The sequence below is a fragment of the Hemitrygon akajei genome, chromosome 11 (genome assembly GCF_048418815.1).
Source record: "Hemitrygon akajei chromosome 11, sHemAka1.3, whole genome shotgun sequence".
Classification (NCBI taxonomy): Eukaryota; Metazoa; Chordata; class Chondrichthyes; order Myliobatiformes; family Dasyatidae; genus Hemitrygon; species Hemitrygon akajei.
In genome coordinates this window covers 89,523,677-89,542,413 of record NC_133134.1, presented here as the reverse complement: position 1 = coordinate 89,542,413, position 18,737 = coordinate 89,523,677, and positions in this window count along the sequence as shown.

Below are 18,737 nucleotides of genomic sequence, written 5' to 3'. Positions count from 1 at the left end.
TAACTCTATCTATCTGCCTCATAATTTTAAATACCTCTATCAAGTCCCCCCTCAAACTTCTACACTCCAAAGAGTAAAGACCTAACTTGTTCAACCTTTCTCTGTAAGTTAGGTGCTGAAACCCAGGTAACATTCTAGTAAATCTCCTCTATACTCTCTCTATTTCGTTGACATCTTTCGTACAATTCAGTGACCAGAACTGTACACAATACTCCAAATTTGGCCTCACCAATGCCTTGTACAATTTTAACATTACATCCCAACTCCTATACTCAATGCTCTGATTTATAAAGGCCAGCACACCAAAAGCTTCCTTCACCACCCTGTCCACATGAGATTCCACCTTCAGGAACTATGCACCATTATTCCTAGATCACTCTGTTCTACTGCATTCTTCAATGCCCTACCATGTACCATGTACCATGTACCATATTTTGATTAGTCCTACCAAAATGTAGCACCTCACACTTATCAGCATTAAATTCCATCTGCAAGCTTTCAGCCGACTCTTCTAACTGGCCTAAATCTCTCTGCAAACTTTGAAAACCTACTTCATTATCCACAACGCAACCTATCTTAGTATCATCTGCATACTTACTAATCCAATTTACCACCCCATCATCCAGATCATTAATGTATATGACAAACAACATTGGACCCAGTACAGATCCCTGAGGCACACCTCTAGTCACCAGCCTCCAACCCGACAAACAGTTATCCACCACTACTCTCTGGCATCTCCCATCCAGCCACTGTTGAATCCATTTTACTACTTCAATATTAATACCTAAAGATTGAACCTTCCTAACTAACATGCCATGCGGAACCTTTTCAAAGGCCTTACTGAAGTCCATATAGACAACATCCACTACTTTATCCTCATCAACTTTCCTAGTAAACTCTTCAAAAAATTCAATAAGATTTGTCAAATATGACCTTCCACGCACAAATCCATGTTGACTGTTCCTAATCAGACCCTGTCTATCCATATAATTATATATACCATCTCTAAGAATACTTTCCATTAATTTACCCACCACTGACGTCAAACTTACTGGCAGAATCGACTTTTCAGATTCATAATTTGCTTTCTCATAAAAAAACAGAGGGTAATGGCTGAAGGGACATTCAAGCTGGAGGTCTGTAATTAGTGGAATTCCACAGGGATCTGTCCTGGGACCTCTGCTGTTTGTAATGTATATAAATGACCTGAATGAAAATGTAGATGGGTGGGATAGTAAATTTGCAGATGATACCAAGATTGGTGGAGTTGTGGATGGTGTAGAAGACTGGCAAAGAATACAGCACAATATAGATCAGTTGCAGATATGGGCTAAGAAATGGCAGATGAAGTTGGACCCAGATAAATGTGAGGTGATGCTCCTTGGTAGGGCAAATGCAAGGGGACAGTACACTGTCAAGGTAAGGTGCTTAACAGTGTTGCTGAGCAGAGAGATCTTGGGATCTCCAAGTTTATCGCTCCTTGGAAGTGGCTAAACAAGTCAATAGGGTGGCTAAGAAGGCTTATGGAATGCTTGCTTTTATTAGCTGACTCACCAAATTCAAAAGTCTGGAGGTTATGTTGCAACTTTATAAAACTCTGGTTGAACCACATCTGGAATATTGCATACAGTCTGGTTGCCCCACTATTGGCAGGAGGCTTTGGAGAAGGTGCAACAGGATGCTGCCGGTTTAGAGGGCATGTGTTATCACAAGAGGCTGGGTAAACTTGGGTTGTTTTCTCTGGAGCACCGGAGGCTGAGGGGAGATCTGATAGAGGGTTACAAGATTATGAGAGACACTGATAGAGTGGACAGGGAGTACCTGTTTCTCAGGAGTTGAAATGTCTAATACCAGAAGGTATTAGAGGTATTTGCCGGTTAGAAGAATGGGCTGAACTTTGGCAGATGGAGTTTAATGCTGAGAAGTGTGAGGTTCTACATTTTGGCAGGAATAATCCAAATAGAACATACAGGGTAAATGGTAGGGCATTGAGGAATGCAGTGGAACAGAGAGATCTAGGAATAACAGTGCATAGTTCCCTGAAGGTGGAGTCTCATGTAGATAGGGTGGTGAAGAAGGCTTTTGGAACGCTGGCCTTTATAAATCAGAGCATTGAGTATAGGAGTTGGGATGTAATGTTAAAATTGTACAAAGCATTGGTAAGGCCAAATTTGGAATATTGTGTACAGTTCTGGTCACCGAATTATAGGAAAGATATCAATAAATTAGAGAGAGTGCAGAGACGATTTACTAGGATGTTACCTGGGTTTCAGCACTTAAGATACAGAGAAAGGTTGAACAAGTTAGGTCTCTATTCATTGGAGCGTAGAAGGTTGAGGGGGGATTTGATCGAGGTATTTAAAATGTTGAGAGGGATAGATAGAGTTGACGTGAATAGGCTGTTTCCATTGAGAGTAGGGGAGATTCAAACGAGAGGACATGATTTGAGAGTTAGGGGGCAAAAGTTTAAGGGAAACACGAGGGGGTATTTCTTTACTCAGAGAGTGATAGCTGTGTGGAATGAGCTTCCTGTAGAAGTTGTAGAGGCCAGTTCAGTTGTGTCATTTAAGGTAAAATTGGATAGGTATATGGACAGGAAAGGAGTGGAGGGTTATGGGCTGAGTGCGGGTAGGTGGGACAAGGTGAGATTAAGAGTTCAGCATGGACTAGGAGGGCCGGAATGACCTGTTTCCGTGCTGTGATTGTTATATGGTTAAGGCAAGAGGTGATAGGTTCAAGGGGGATGTGAGGGTTAAGTTTTTTACTCAAAGAGTCATGGATGCTGGGAATGCACAGCCTGGGATGGTGGTAGAGGCAAATAAATTGGAAGTTTTTAAGAGACGTTTAGATAGCTCATGGGTGTAAGGAAAATGGAGGGATATGGACATGGTGTAGATAGGAGGAATTAATGTTTGGGTGTTTATGATTTGCTTTTATGCTGGTTCAGCACAACATTGAGGGCCGAGTGGTCGTTTTTTTGCGGTCGTTTTTTCTATTGTCGATATTAAGAACTACTATTAACCATGAGTGTGAGACAGAATCAAATGCTTCTTGGTAGTCAATATAACAACATGAAAGATTTCTGTTTTCTCCTGTGGTAGATTTAGAATTACAGAATCTATTAGTGGTTGTGTTTTACATCCTTTCTGCTCATCTGTAAATATATTGTGGTTATCTAAGTGAGTGATGATTAGTTGTGAGATACATGATGTCACAACATTATATATAGTTTGTAAACAAGTAATCACACAATAGTTTGATGGGTCATTTATGCTTTCACCTTTAGGTTACAGATATGTTTTACCTTCTGTCAAAAATTCAGGTACTTTTTTTTAGGATTTTTAAGAAAATTGTTAACAGGTACAGATGAAGGCAAATAAATTGTTTATACCAATAATTATGAATATTATCACTGCCAATGCTTTTCCAATTGTGGGTATTTTTACAGTCATTTTCAGCATATCCATTGTAACTTCATTATTTGTGTTTTATTCAATTGTGTGAGTGTGTTCTTTTCCCCCTCTAATCCAGCTTGCTTCTTGATTGTGCATCATTCTATTTAACCAGATATTAGACCAAAATTCATCACCTCTGTGTTTGTTGGTAATTCTGTGCTAGGGTTGGTGACATTTTGGTGCGTCAAATTCAGTTTCAATGTCCTGAATAAACCTTTTACATTGTTTCTGAACTGATCTGTTTTCTTCATCTGCCACGTTTCATATCTCTATTTAGTCTGGTTTTGTATACACCAAGCTTTTGTTTTAGAGTGTCCATGAGCTAAACAATGCTCTTGTTTGGTTGATCATATCTTGTATAGACGTTATATTTCCTTCAAATTTCCTTATCTTTTCTCTTAACTTTCTTGCCCGGGCTATCCATTTTATACTCCACTAAGTTGGCTAATTTTGCTCCTATAATTTCAATTTTATTGCTTAATCCCTGTGCCATTTCAGTGTTATTATTTCATTACTCAGTTTCCTGTTAATGATTTTCTATTTTGGAGCCATTGCAGTGCACTACTGTTAATGCTACACAGTACGTTATTGTGTGTAGTTCTTCAAATGTTTCAAGTTTTCCTAAATGTTGTGAGAGTGTAATATTGTTGACAGTATTAATATTTTTTGCAAATTTTGATGATGATGTATCTTATTTTGAAATGTAGGGTCTTTTTGTTGGGTCAATGCCCATATATTCTGTTAGTGTGGTGTTAAATATTAGGGTAATTTTGTCTGCAAGCTTAGCTTTGTCATCAACATTCTGCTGAGGCTCTAGATTTGTATTGTTGCTGTTAAAGTCCAATTGTGAAGCAGTTGAAGTAATTTTATTTTCATCAGTGCATCTCCAATAATTTTTTGCTTAGAATTGTCATGATCTTTAGGTTTCTTTCTAACTCTTGTACAATTTTATTGTTTATTTAGTTTACTTTAGTGCATTTCGAACTGTTGATGAAATTTGTCCCTGTATGCTGTCATGTCGGTCTCAAGATCTGTTACTCAATAAGATACATGCATTATGAATGTGTTTACCTCTAAAGGCCATTTCATTTACCTTTCTTTTCTTACCTGCTTGGGTGGTCTCAGTTGTAAGTGGACTGCTCCCCTACATCAGTGATCTTGGTGGGCTACTTTGAATGCTGGCAATATCTTTCTCGGGTTTCCCAGTGCCTGCCCACCTATTCAGCAGCACACCACTAGCAGTTCACTTACAGTCATGCCTGCGCTAGCTCCAGGTGATCTCCAGGCAGTGGTTGGATCATTCTATTGTGTAGACAGCTCTCCATAACCCCCCTTCACTTCTGCAAAAAAGCATCAGCACCATCCATGCACCAAGCAGGCAATAGCAAATCCCCCAATAAAGACCATGATCTGCAGTACAACAAAATCTAATCATTCACCCGACAATTTGACATACCACTCTCTCTCTCTGTCTCTCCCCCTAATAAAGGGAAAAACAGTTGTCACAGCGAGAAGGGAGACATAACAAAATGACTTGCTGATTCATGGTTTTAAAAGTCTAATTTTTTCAAGTTTTCCATTTTGAGAATTGGCAATAAACTTTCTCCCACCACTGAAAGGGAGTGCAATTCACCGAGAACAGAGCCTCCAACACCTGATCTGCTGTTCCCAATGTTCTGTTCTCTCCCGCGATGCTTCAGTCGGGTGCACTGGCTTAGAATCTGCCCAACCACAGGGTTGGAAAGCCTCAGAACTCCAAAGGTGTGCTTGTATTCTAGGCCACATCCTTGGGATTTTGAAAAGCAGATGGTCTTGAGCCCCCGGGACCAGGTCTCACCACCAGAAAGAATGGAAGACTGAGTATAACTCTACGTCGGGGTCTTTACCACAACCCCATCCACCTTGAAAAGGAAAAAGAGAGACATCAAAGTTAGAAATTAAGCTTTTTCCACAGATGAGCTTGAAGGAATTGCCATTATTTTGGTATTTGCACAGATTGACTTCCTTTACAGCATTGGCTGTTTGTCGATGTTCGTGTGTAGTTTTTCATTGATTCTATTGTATTTCTTTGTTCTTCTGTGAATACCTACGAGACAATGGATCTCAGGTAATATATTGTGACATATTTGTACCTTGATAATAAATTTACTTTGAACTTCGAACTTTTCTCCTAGCTATTTCACTTGCTCCAGTGCAGCATGGGACCTATCTGATTATTAGCAGCAAACCCAAATTGTAAGCATATACCTGCCATTCACAAACTTTAGGAAAATATTAAAAATAAATGTACCACTAAACCCTTTTAAAGTTATGAAAGCATTTAAAAACTAATTTAAAAATTAAGAGATTAGATTACCCAGTAAAACATCATCATACATTTAACAGTTCAATTACATCAAAAGTAAACACATGTAATTCATATTTTACTGTGTCCCTTCCAGCTGTTCTTTACCATTCAAGTGGATGAGTTTGCTGGCCTTTTGACAGGATTAATGTGGAACAAAGTCAATGTGTAAACTTCCCAGCAGGAGGACTTCAATACTGGAATGCCATCAGTTAACCACAAAATTCAGTAAAGAACTACCTCATTTGTGTGCGAGTGCTGAACTTCATTACATTAGGAGAAATAAGTGCCAGCTGTTCTTCTGGCACTTTTGTAGAGGATTTGGGCCAAAGCTTCAACAGTAACATACAGTTCACAGCCACACATTTAAAGTCATAGAGAAGTACAGACCAGAAACAGGCCCTTCATCCCATCTGGTCCATGACAAAACTATTTAAACTGCACCAGGACCATTGCCCTCCATATCCCAATGATCCATGTACCTATCCAAACTTCTCTTAAATGTTGAAATTAAGCTCACATGCACCACTTGCAGCTCTTTCCACACTCTCAAAACCCTCTGAATGAAGAAGTTTTCCCTCATGTTTCCCTTAAATTTCTCACCTTTCACCCTTAACCCATGATCTCTGTTTGTAGTTCCATCCAACTTCAATGGAAAAATCCTGCTTGCACTTACCCTATCTATACCCCTCATAACTTTGTATACTTCTATTAAATCTCCTCTCAATCTTCTACATTCTAAAGACCACAATCCTAACTTATTTGATCTTTCCTTATAGCTCTGGTTCTCTAGACGTAGCAACATCCTTTTTCAAATTTTATCTGCAATCTTTCAATCTTGCTTACATCTTTCTTGTAGGTAGGTGACCAAAAATGCACACAGTACTCCAATTTAGGCCTCACCAACGTCTTATACAACTTCAACATCTTCTGTGCTCAATACATTGAGTTATGAAGACCAATGTGCCAAGAGCATTCTTTATGATCTTATCTATCTGTGATCCACTTTCAAGGAATTATGGACTTGTATTCCTAGATCCCTTTGTTCTTCGATTCACTGTGTAAGAACTACCCTCTTTGCTCCTACCAAAAGTAGGACCTGTCTGCATTAAATTCCATCTGCCATTTTTCAGCCCATTTTTCCAGCAAATGCAGGTCCCTCTGCAAACCATAATAACCTTCCTCGCTGTTCACTACACCCCCAATCTTGGTGTCATACACAAAATTTGTAGATCCAGTTAACCACATTATCATCCAGACCATTGATATAGGTGACAAACAACAAAAGACCCAGCACCAATCCCTGCAACACACCATTAGTCACAGGCCTCCAGTCAGAGACTGTACTGCCACTCTCTGATTTCTCCCACAAAGCCAATGTCTAATCCAATTTACTACCCCATCTTGAATGCCAAGTAACTGAACTTTCTTGACAAGCCTCCCATGTGGGACCTTGTCAAATGTCTTGCTAAAATCCATGTAGTTAACAACCACTGCCTTCATCCACTTCCCTGGTAACTTACTTGAAAATTTTATTAGATTGGTTAGATGTGACCTATCACTCAAAAAGCCATGCTGACTATATATATTCAGTCCACCTCGTTCCAGTCCCTTAGAATACCTTCCAGTAACTTTCCCACTACTGATGTCAGATTCATCGGCCTATAATTTCCTGGTCTCTGTTTAGAGCCTTTTTAAACAGCACAACAACATTGGCTATCCTCCAGTCCTGTGGTACTTCTCCTGTCACTAAGGATGATTTAAACATCTCTGCTGGGGTCCCAGCAATTGTTGCATTTGCCTCCCACAGGGTCCAAAGCAACACTTAGTCAGGTCCTGGGATTTCTCTACCCTGGTTTGCCTCAGGGTAGCAAACACCTCCTCCTCTGTAACCTGTATAGTACGGGGAGGATGCATGAAGCTGATGCTGCTTTGACTCTGTATCTGTCTCCTGAGTAAATACAGTTGCAAAGAATGCATTTAAGATCTCCCTCATCTGTTTTGGCTCCACACATGGATTATCATTCTACTCTTCCAGAGGACCCATTTTGTCCCTTACAATCCTTTTACTCTTAACATATCTTAGGATTCTCTTTTACCTTGTCTGCTAGAGCATGTTCATGCCTTCTTTTAACCTTCCTAATTTATTTCTTAAGTGTTCTCTTGCATTTCTTGTACTCCATAAGCTAGGGATGGCCAACCTATGGTGCATGCACCAGAAGTGGCGCATTGCACCCCAGTGATAATAATAAAAAAGTAAGCCTACTTGTAGTGTTCTCGCTCAGGTGTAAGAGAACGCTGAACTAAACACCGAGGTAAACCGTCGTCAATGAAAACAGGATCGCAGTAAGATTAACCGTTTACTGTTCACTCTTCCACATTAACGTATGGTGAAAACTGTTGATAAAACGATACAAGATTTGTACAGTATTTGTTTCCTTCTTGATATCACATTTACATCGTAAATACTTGCAAAAGTAAACTACAACTATATTACATTAAAGTGCAGCATACAGTCAGAATCTACCTACGCCATTGACTGCTTTAAATACACTTCAACACAAACTAGCCGCAACTCTTTAACTAACGAAAACATAAACCTTATCGACCGTCGTTACTTTTAACAGAATCAGCGTTAACTTTTTAATTCAACGTATCGATTATCTCATGAACTTACGGCGTTGCTTCACTTTGTTTCTAATGCGTAGAAGACAACTTTTCTTGCACTGATCTCGCACATGTGAGCCCCCTCCTTCCCGTTTCTCCAAACCGGTATTTTCCCACAAGACGCAGTGAAACCGGATGTGACGTCATCGCATGCCGTGATATATCACAGACAAAGAATTTACTTTAAACAATCCTAACTTTAACTAAAAAATGCTAACAAACGAATTACTAAGTGAAAATATTATAAACTAAACAAATGCCATAAAGGCAACACACTATTCATGCAAAAACTATTAACCAAAAACCCGATTTGTAGAAAAAAAATCTATAACAGAAATTCAAGTAGCTTAGAGCTAGAAATAGGTTTTACCGAGAATAAATATAAAACTTAGCAATTATTTTTAGCGATTTTATTATTTTGTGCACATCTTTTGGCGAATGTTATCTTATTTCACGTTAATCTGTTTTCAATTGTAAAAAAATGTTCAGTGAGTCAAACTAGGAAAGAAGGTCTTTTATTCTGCAGTCATTCCATAACTGTTCAATACATGTTTGATACTTGTTTGATCCTGAGGTGCCAGGCATCTGCACCAGTTGTGTGCATATGGTCGAGTATACCTTGTACTGAGCTATCTGATTGACCATATCCGCGATGCGGGGCAGGGGGTACACGTCAAGCTGTGTGAACCTATTGATGGTCTGGCTATAGTCCACGACCATCCTATTTTTCTGCCTGGTCCGAACAACGACCACCTGGGCCCTCCAAGGACTTGTGCTTGGCTCAATGATCCCCTCCCTGAGCAGCCGCTGCACCTCCGACTTAATGAAGGCCCTGTCCCCCGTGCTGTACCTCCTGCTTTTAGTTGCCACAGGTTTAGAGTCAGGGGTCAGGTTGGCGAACAGCAGTGGGGGAGGGATCTTGAGGGTGGAGAGGCTGCAAGTGGTGTCAGTAGCGTGGCTGTTGGCATGGTGTTGGGTGGGATGTGCGGGTCGGTGTGGGTGTGTATGGTCAGTAGCGGGGTATATGATGAAGTCCCACAAACCGAGGATTTCTGACAGTGATTGGTGGGAGGGGCCCATCATACTCCATTGTCACACTTTTCAGGTGGCTCTGGAAGTCGAGCCCCAATAGCACAGGGGCACACAGTTGAGGCATGACCAGTAACGCAAAGTCCCAATATTCTGTGCCCTGCACCACCAATGTCGCTACACAACCCCCCCCCCCCCCCCCCCGGATGTCTGTGGAATGCGATCCAGAAGCCATGGTGACTTTCTGGCTTACCAGCTGTGTCACGAGTCCGCAGCGTTGCACTGTGTCCGGGTGAATAAAACTCTCAGTGCTGCCCGTGTCAAACAGGCAGCTAGTCCTGTGCCCCTCCACCAGGATGTCCATCATTGACCTTGCGAGCTGGTGTGGAGCTGGTCGAGGGTTACGGAGGCCAGAGTTAAATCGCCGTCTTAGTGCCCGGTAAGCACCCGACCCGGAGGCGGGGCGAGGTGGCGCTGACAAAGATGGCCGCTCCCATGCCTCACACACGGCGGGCAGGCAAGATGGCGGTGACCAAGATGGCCGCCCCATGCCTCGCACGAGGCAGGCAGGCAAGATGGTGGCGACCAAGATGACGACCCCCATGCCTTGCATGCTGCTTGACCCCACTCGTGGTTTGGACTTACAGGCCTTGGCGAAGTGGCCCTTCTTTCCGCAGCTGGAGCAGATAGCTTCTTGGGCTGGGCAGCATTTTCGTAGGGTGCTTTTCGAGTCCACAGAAGTAACACTGCGCCGACTTGCGACTGGCAGCAGCCGAGGTCAATTTGCCGGCGGGTTGCAGGGTCTGCAGCGTCCACAGGACTGGCGGGAGATCGCGTGCTTGGACAGCGTCAGCATTGTGCAGAGCGGCCTCCAGCGTGTCAGCCAGCTTGATCGCTGAAGGTAAGGTAAGATCATCGTGTTCCAGCAGCCGCTGGCGCACGTACACTGACCTGATCCCCGTAACAAAGGCGTCTCTTACTAGCAGCTCTGCATGCTGTTCCGCCGTCAGTCCCCTGCAGTCACAGGCCCGCACAAGTGTCTGTAGGGCCCGGACAAACTCAGCGCTCGACTCTCCGGCCCGCTGCCGCCGTGTCGCTAAGCAATGTCTTGCGTAGACGATGTTCACCGGCCGCCGGTATTGTCTTTTGAGGGCATCCATTGCACCCTGGTAGTCCGTTTGGTCTCTGATCATGGAGTAGACCCTCGGACTGATCCTGGAGAGGAGAACCCTGCACATTGTGGCAGGATCAGTCACATGAACCTCCTCCAGGTACGATTCGAAGCATGCTAGCCAGAGTTTGAAAGCGTCGCCAGCTTCCTAGGATTGTGGATCGAGATCCAATCTGTCTGGTCGTAAAATGCTCTCTTTGTTTTAAAATTGCTGCTAATAAAATTGATGCACCATCAATAACTCTCGGAGACGGGAGGTGAACGATGGGCTTTTATTAGCAGCAAAACGAAGCACGGCATCTGGGAGACTGAGGGGGGAGCAGTGCCTCCAATCGCCTTTATACAGGGGTCTGTGGGAGGAGCCACAGGAGCAGTCAGCAGAGGGGCGTGTCCAGACAGGTATACATAGTTTACCACATGTCCCTCATGTATCTGCCTCTCATACACGTTGGCAGCACGTTCCACGCACAAGCATATGTAATAACATAATCAGAGTGCGCTAAAACCTTATGGACTGAATCTAGAACAAAAGTTCATTACTTCAACATTCAGTAAAACCAGGTGTGAATGCTACTGGAAGTTGGCAAGGAGATGTGAAATTAAGATGCGTAGCTATATGTTATACTTACATATTTATTTTATTATTATTATTATTCTATATTATGCATTTCATTGAATTGCTGCTGCTAAGTTAACATATTTCATGAAACAGGCCAGTGATAATAAACCTGATTCTGATTCTGTATCAATACAACTGAGCTTCCGGTATTACACGTGTTCCACACATCATTTTAAGCTCCCATAGTACCTATTGCGGAAATACGTACAGAGATCTCTTTAGAGTGGTGAGCCCCAGTGGCTTTATGTGGCAGAGACTGTGGAGGTAAGCGTATCGGGAGTAGGCAGGGAGTATGTGTAGCCACACTTCATAAAAATAGGAGCAGATTTAGGCTATTTGGCCCATCAAGTCTACTCCAGCATTCCATCGTGGCTGATTCATTAGCCCACTCAACCCCATGCTCATGACTTCTCCCCATAACTTTTGACACCTTTACTAATCAAGAACCTATCAACCTCCACTTTAAATATACCCAATGACTTGGCCTCCACAGCCATCTGTGGCAATGAATTCCACAGATTCGCCACCCTCTGGCTAAAGAATTTCCTCCTTATCTCTGTTTTAAAGAAACATTCTTTTATTCTGAGCCTGTGCCCTCTGGTCCTAAACTCCACCATGATAGAAACAACCTTTGCATATCCACTCGATCTAGGTCTTTCAATATTCAATAGCTTTCAATGAGATCCCCCCTCATTCTTCTAAACTTTAGTGAGTACAGGCCCAGGACATTCAAATCTTCCTCATAGGTTAACACTTTCATTCCTGGAATCATTCTTGTGAACCTCCTCCAGACCCTTTCAAATGCCACCTCGTCTTTTTTTAGATAAGTGTAGAAAATTATTGACTATATTCCGTGCAGTCTGACCAATGCCTTATGAAGCCTCAACATGACATCCTTATGTCATCCTCTATGCTTTTCCTCACTGTGTGGCAGAATCACATGCATCTGCAATGTGGCAGCCATCAAAAGTGTTCTTTAAGACCCTTGATTCTTCAGAGATTCATAACTGTGCTCTTGACAGGCATTTGCAAACGGAAACCAGGATGTTCATGTCAAAAGACAGAATTCATGGTGAAAATAAAGGAAATGATGCTGCCTGACCTGCCAAGTTCCTTCAGCATTTTGTGTGTGTTACTCTGGCTGGTAGCATAGTGGCATCAGCGCTGGACTTCGGGGAGAGAGGTCCACAGTTCAAATCCGGCCAGCTCCCTTGCGAGTAACTCGACCTTGTAAAAAAAAACCTCGAGAGGGACGGGCTCCGCCATATTTCAAATGCCCAAGACACACGCCGTACGATGAGCAATCATCAAAAAGATTAGTGCAAAAAGCTTGTCGTGACGGTGCCCCAATGACTCCACCAAGAGTTAAGAGCAAGCGCACGTGCGCGCATGCGCGCGCGCACACACACACACACACACACACACTCTCTCTCTCTCTCTCTCTCTCTCTCTCTCTCTCTCTCTCTCTCTCTCTCTCTCTCTCTCTCTCTCTCTCTCTCTCTCTCTTTCCAGCATCTGAAGATTCTCTTGTGTTTATAATTTAATAATGGGGTAGTTTCCCAATTTTGAGATTTATGGGTGTTCCCTGATTATGTATTAGACCAGAAAGTACAACCATTCCACACACCTAATGAGGGTGAATTGCACACCTGATTTTACCTGTTACCTGCCAGCTTGTCTCCTTCTCCTTCCCCCATCTTCTTAATCTGACTTCTACCTCCTTCTTTGCCAATGCTGATGAAGTGTCTTGGCCTGAAACATCATCTCCATAGATGCTGCCTGACCTGCTGTATTTTCAATACCTTCAGTATTTTGTGTGTGTTGCTCTCGATTCCCACCATCTGCAGAATCTGTTGTGTTTGCAGTAAGGGTGAACTCCAATTTCAGATTCAGAATCAGAATCAGGTTTATTGCCACCTGTGGTGATATCATGTGTAAGAACATGAATGGAGAGAGTTCTGAGCATGTGCAGAAATGATATTAAGATCTGGAAGCATGGCACTGTGAGACACATGTGGTTGTTTCTGTTGAGTAAAAGTTCTATTTCTTCCAGAATACGGTTCTTTATTAGAAACCCACGGTACGTACTAATATAAAAAACACAACATGGTGTCAGAAGTTGGTCTGGAAGAATAATACATTACCTAACATGGGAGAATCGAAGATAATCGAAAGGAGTTTGAACTGTTTTGATGTACTAACAGTTTTGCAAATGGAAGGGCTGCAACCTCCACCGACACTTCAATTGTCTGGGAACGTAGCTGAAAACTGGAGAATATTTAAGCAACATTTTGAAATTTATTTATCGGTGATCAGCATGGATAGAAAACCGGGAAAAACGAAAGCTACACTTCTACTCCACATAATAGGTGACGACACAATTGAGGTACATAATCATTTTACTTCTGAAAATGAAAATAGCTTAAATCTAAAATCAATAATGGACAAATTTGAAGCATTTTGTATACCAAAGCGTAATGTGACGTACGAGCGGTACAGATTTTTACATGCAAGCAGAGAGGTGGGGAAACTATTGGTCAATATGTTACTGAGTTGAGACACCGGAGTAAAACATGCGAGTTTGCAGAATTGACACATTCTCTCATTAAAGACAGAATTGTTTGTGGCATTCTGGATAATAGTCTGACAAAAAGACTGTTAAGAGAACAAGACTTAGACTTGGAAAAAGCTTTGATGCTCTGCAAAGCTTCGGAAACTGTGACATCACTGGCCAAAGAACTTTTCATTGGGAACTGCAAAGTAGGTGCTGTGAAAAAGCACAAACATATTAGAGAAAAAAAATAAAATGACAACAAAAACGACAGAGAGCAAGACGTCATCTGAGAGATAAAATCTATGTGATCGCTGTGGGGGGCACCATCAGCCAAAACAGTGTCCAGTGTATGAGAAAATGTGCAACAACTGCTGTAAGAGTAATTATTTTTCATGCTGTTGCAGAAGTAGAAAGAAAATAAAACAAGTAAATGCAGTGTTGAAAATGAACGTGAGGAGTTTTATATCGCTGTGCTTTGTGAAAACAAACAAAGAATACTGCGCTATTATATTGCAAGTGAACCAAAACAATATTCTGTTTAAACTTGATACTGGAGCACACGTAAATGTTCTTGCAGAATCTGAGTTTAATGCATTAAAGCCAAGACCAAAGTTACATAAGACAAATATAAAAGTTACTGGGTATTCAGGTGCAGACATTCCAGTTAAAGGAACGTGTGTGGCAAAAAGTATCACACAAAAATATTGTGCACACACTTTCATTTGTGGTGGTGCCAAAGAATGTACAGTCAATACTGGGTTCATCTGCTTGTGAGAGACTGAATTTGGTGAAAAGACTCTTAGTCCTGGACAGTGACGCAGAGTCAGAATACAGTAACTTGATGAAAGAGTATGAGGACTTGTTCAAAGGGCTTGGTTGTCTTCCAGGAGAGCACACGATTAAAATTGACAATACAATGCCACCCGTAGTACATCCATGTAGAAAAGTGCCTTTTGCATTACGTTATCAACTGAAAACTGAGCTTGACAGAATGGAATGGCTAGAAGTCACAAAGAAAGCTCCCAGACCCACCCCCTTGTTACCAGCATCTGACAAAGCATTGCCACCTAGCCCAGGAGTTACAATTTTGCCCTCTGGAAGCACATGCATCAATGGGCCATGCATTCCAGCACAATCTCACCTCTGCAGGAGGACAGAGGCCAAACTTTCTGGTACAGTACAATACTGACCTGAAGCCAAAGAGTGACAAGAATCAGGATCCAACTGAAGAAGTGAAAGCACAAGTGAAGGAATTAAGAAGTTTTATTGAAACGATGAAGCATAAAAACGAGATTACACAGTTAATGAATGAATTAGATGAAGAAAAGATGATTCATATTTGATTACAAATGGAAGTGGAAGGAATTAAGAAAGCTACAGTACTTGAAGAAGTACAACCCAGATCATACATGGTCCAAACAGAAGAAGGTGCAGTGTTAAGAAGAAATCGCAAAGACCTTAAGAAAGAGCCAACTTCAGAGTTTCAGTTAACTAATGCAGACCAGACAAAACATGGAAATAACAACAAAGCACAAGAACTGTGTGGACCACTTAGAAGGTCTACTCGTGTTCGTAAACCCCCAGTGAGACTGATAGAGACATGTTAAATTATGCTTTTGCTTTGATCAATGTTGCTAATTGTTTTTCTTTTTAAGGAAAGGAAGATGTGGTGATATCATGTGTAAAAACATGATTGGAGAGAGTTCTGAGCATGTGCAAAAATGATAGAAAGATCTGGAAGCATGGTGCTGTGAGACACATGTGGTTGTTGCTGTTAAATAAAAGTTCTATTTCTTCCAGAAGACAGTTCTTTGTTAGAAACCCATGGTACGTATTAATATAAAGAACACAACATCACTTACATAGGTCATGAAATTAGTTGTTTTGTGGCAGCACTGCAGACCAAGCATAAAAAAATAAAAAAAAGTTAAAATAATCAATATATACCTTCAATATATAATTAAATTAAATAAGTAAATTAAATAAAAAGCGCAAAATTAGTGAAGCAGTGTTCATTATTTGGTTCATTTTCCATTCAAAAATCTGATAGTGGGGGTGGGTGGGTGGGAGGAAGCTGTTCCTAAAACATTGAGGAACAATGTTTCTATATCTCCTCTCTGATGGCAGCAATGAGAAGATACATGTCCTGGGTAATGGGGGTCCTTTGTGATGGATGCCACCTTTTTGAGGCATTGCCATTTGAAGTTGGGGAGATTATTGCCCGTGATGAAGTTGGCTGAATTTACAACCTTCTGCAGCTTTTTCCAGGCACTCGTACTTACTTGACAGTTTTTGTGAGAGGTGGGAGGTTAGCTCCAAGTGGAATTTTAACATTGCTAAGCTTCTATAAGCAGATGAGAAGAGAAGAGTTGGAGCTAACAAAGATCCTCACCATTTGGGCCATGCCATCATTTCATGGCTATCATCAAGCAAGAGGTATAGAATCCTGAAAGCCCACACCATCAGGTAGTTACTTGCCTTCAGCTATTCAGTTCTTCAATAAACAGGCACAACCCTAATCAGCACCAGAGTTTAGCAACACAATGACCACTCTGATCACTTCTTTAGTTCTAATTATGTATTTTCTTTCTTGTAAAAATTGTGTATAATTTATGATTACTTTAGGGTTTTTTGTGAATGTTGCTTATCTGATGTTCTGCGCCTGTAATGTGCTGCAGGTAAATTTTCCATTATGCCTGTACTCATGTGTACTTGTGCATGCGGCAATAAACTCAATTTAACTTGGATTAGCAAGTAGAGATTGCTTCTTTAGGATCCGCCAACTTGGCTTTTATTACCTATTGTGAAATAACAAAGGTTTTTTATCATGTATTGTTAGCTGTGAATCACAGTCAGGCTCCTATAATTGGAATACTCAATGTACGCACACATTCTCCAGCGCAGGTTTCACAACCATTGCCTGAAAAGTTGAGCCCTTGCCCTTGTTGGAGCAACTAAAGTTCTTTCACAGATTTTCTGTTATTCACCATCTAATTTTAAGGTGGGAAGTGGGAAATTGTGTTTCTTCAGAAGTACAATTGCTTAAATACTGATTCTAAAAATAAAAATTGCAGAGTTATTGCAATCATGATTGCAATGACTGGTAAAGCATCTTATTGTAAAAATGCTTACCATCAATTAACAACTTGCATCCACCTGAAATATTTAAAATCCATTTGCAATTGAAGAATAAAGATTCAAGTTTATTTGTCAAGTGCACATTGAAACATATACAGTGTGATTTCCCTTCAGTTAGCTTGTTCTAAAAACATTATGCTGGCATTGATTCTGGGGCTATTTGAAGAGCTAGTTTGTTTTTGTATAAAATCCAAATTTCTAACATTCTGCTACAAATATTGACTACTTTATTAAAACATGGCCTAATATGCTTTATAAAGGAAGTTAAGCACTGATTGACGTCAATTTATGTCCTCGAGCTGTTCAATTGAACGCCTGGTTTGAATATGAAACTCCAATAGTTCAAGTTTTATTTAGTATAGTTTCTGCTAACTCGCCATATCACTAAAGATTCAGAGCATGGTGAATGGATTCTACTTACTTAGAAATGAAATTCATTCTTTCAAAGGGAGAGTTTATCACCCTGGTCATTAAATACAAGTCCCTCTACAGTCTGCTAAAATGCATGGGAAAAGCATTAGGTATTAGCATTGCATAAAAGGATTTTTATATCAGATTTCTTGTGAGTTTTAAATTCATTTTGAATAGCAATTAAATGGACTATTAAATGAACTAATAATTCTTGAGTTTTTTAATAAGGAGAAAATTTAAACACATTAAATTCTTCCGATTTCATGCATTTTCAGCCAGCAGCAAGCTGTGAGTTATCATGAGCTCGTAACAAAAGCTTCTAACGATCCCTGTCCACAGCAATCAATGGCTGCTCTCAGCAACCAATTTGAAACTTGTTTTTTCCCGTGTAGATGGAATGATAAAAATTAATCAGCCACACTTCTAGATTCTGAAAGAGGCTTTTATAAAATAAAAATCTTGCAGCGTTTAGAATTTTATTTTAACATTTTTGCTGCTTTCAGTCTGACTTACAATCCAATATGTGAAATATCACATCTCTGAAGTAACGTGTCATGAATCTGAAATCCCTGCTTCCCCTTAAAACAGAGCAGAGGACGAGCACTTGCATTTTCTCCAGGGATAGAAATGCATTGTTATGAGTGAGATTGGAGCTGCGATGAAATAGTGGAAGCAATCATGTTGTTGATTATATAAATTGTTGGCGCAATCTTCTTATTTCCTTGTCACTTTTTTATACATCTGTTTTTCCCCCATCCTTCAACATCTAATGTTTCATTTATTTCCTTTCCTAGTCTAACCACGTAGACACCATGGTCATGAGAGCTCACCAGCATGCCAGCACCTCTACTTCCTTAAAAAGCTAAAGAATTTGGGTATGTACCCTTTAATGCCTCGCCGATGTTTATTGATGCACCACAGAGAGCGCAGAACAAAGAACATAGAACATGGGCTATTCAACCCGTGATGTTATGCTGACCTTGTAACCTACTCTAAGATTAATTTCACCCTTCCCTAATATATAACCCTCCAATTTTCAAATCTCCATGTACCTATCTAAGAGTTTCTTAAATGTCTCTCGTATATCTGCCGCTATCACCACTCCTGGCAGTGTGTTCTACTCACCCACTTTATTCTGCATTCTGTTAATGTCTTACCTTAATACACTGTTGCAATGATTTGATCTGTATGGATGACATGCAAAACAAAGTTTTTCACTGTACTTTGGTACATGTGACAATAATAACCCAATTTATTATTCCAAATTCCTAGTTTTCCTTGTGTATGACAGTTTGTCATACATGCCACATTTAAAAATATCCATTTATGAATTTAGAACACAGAGA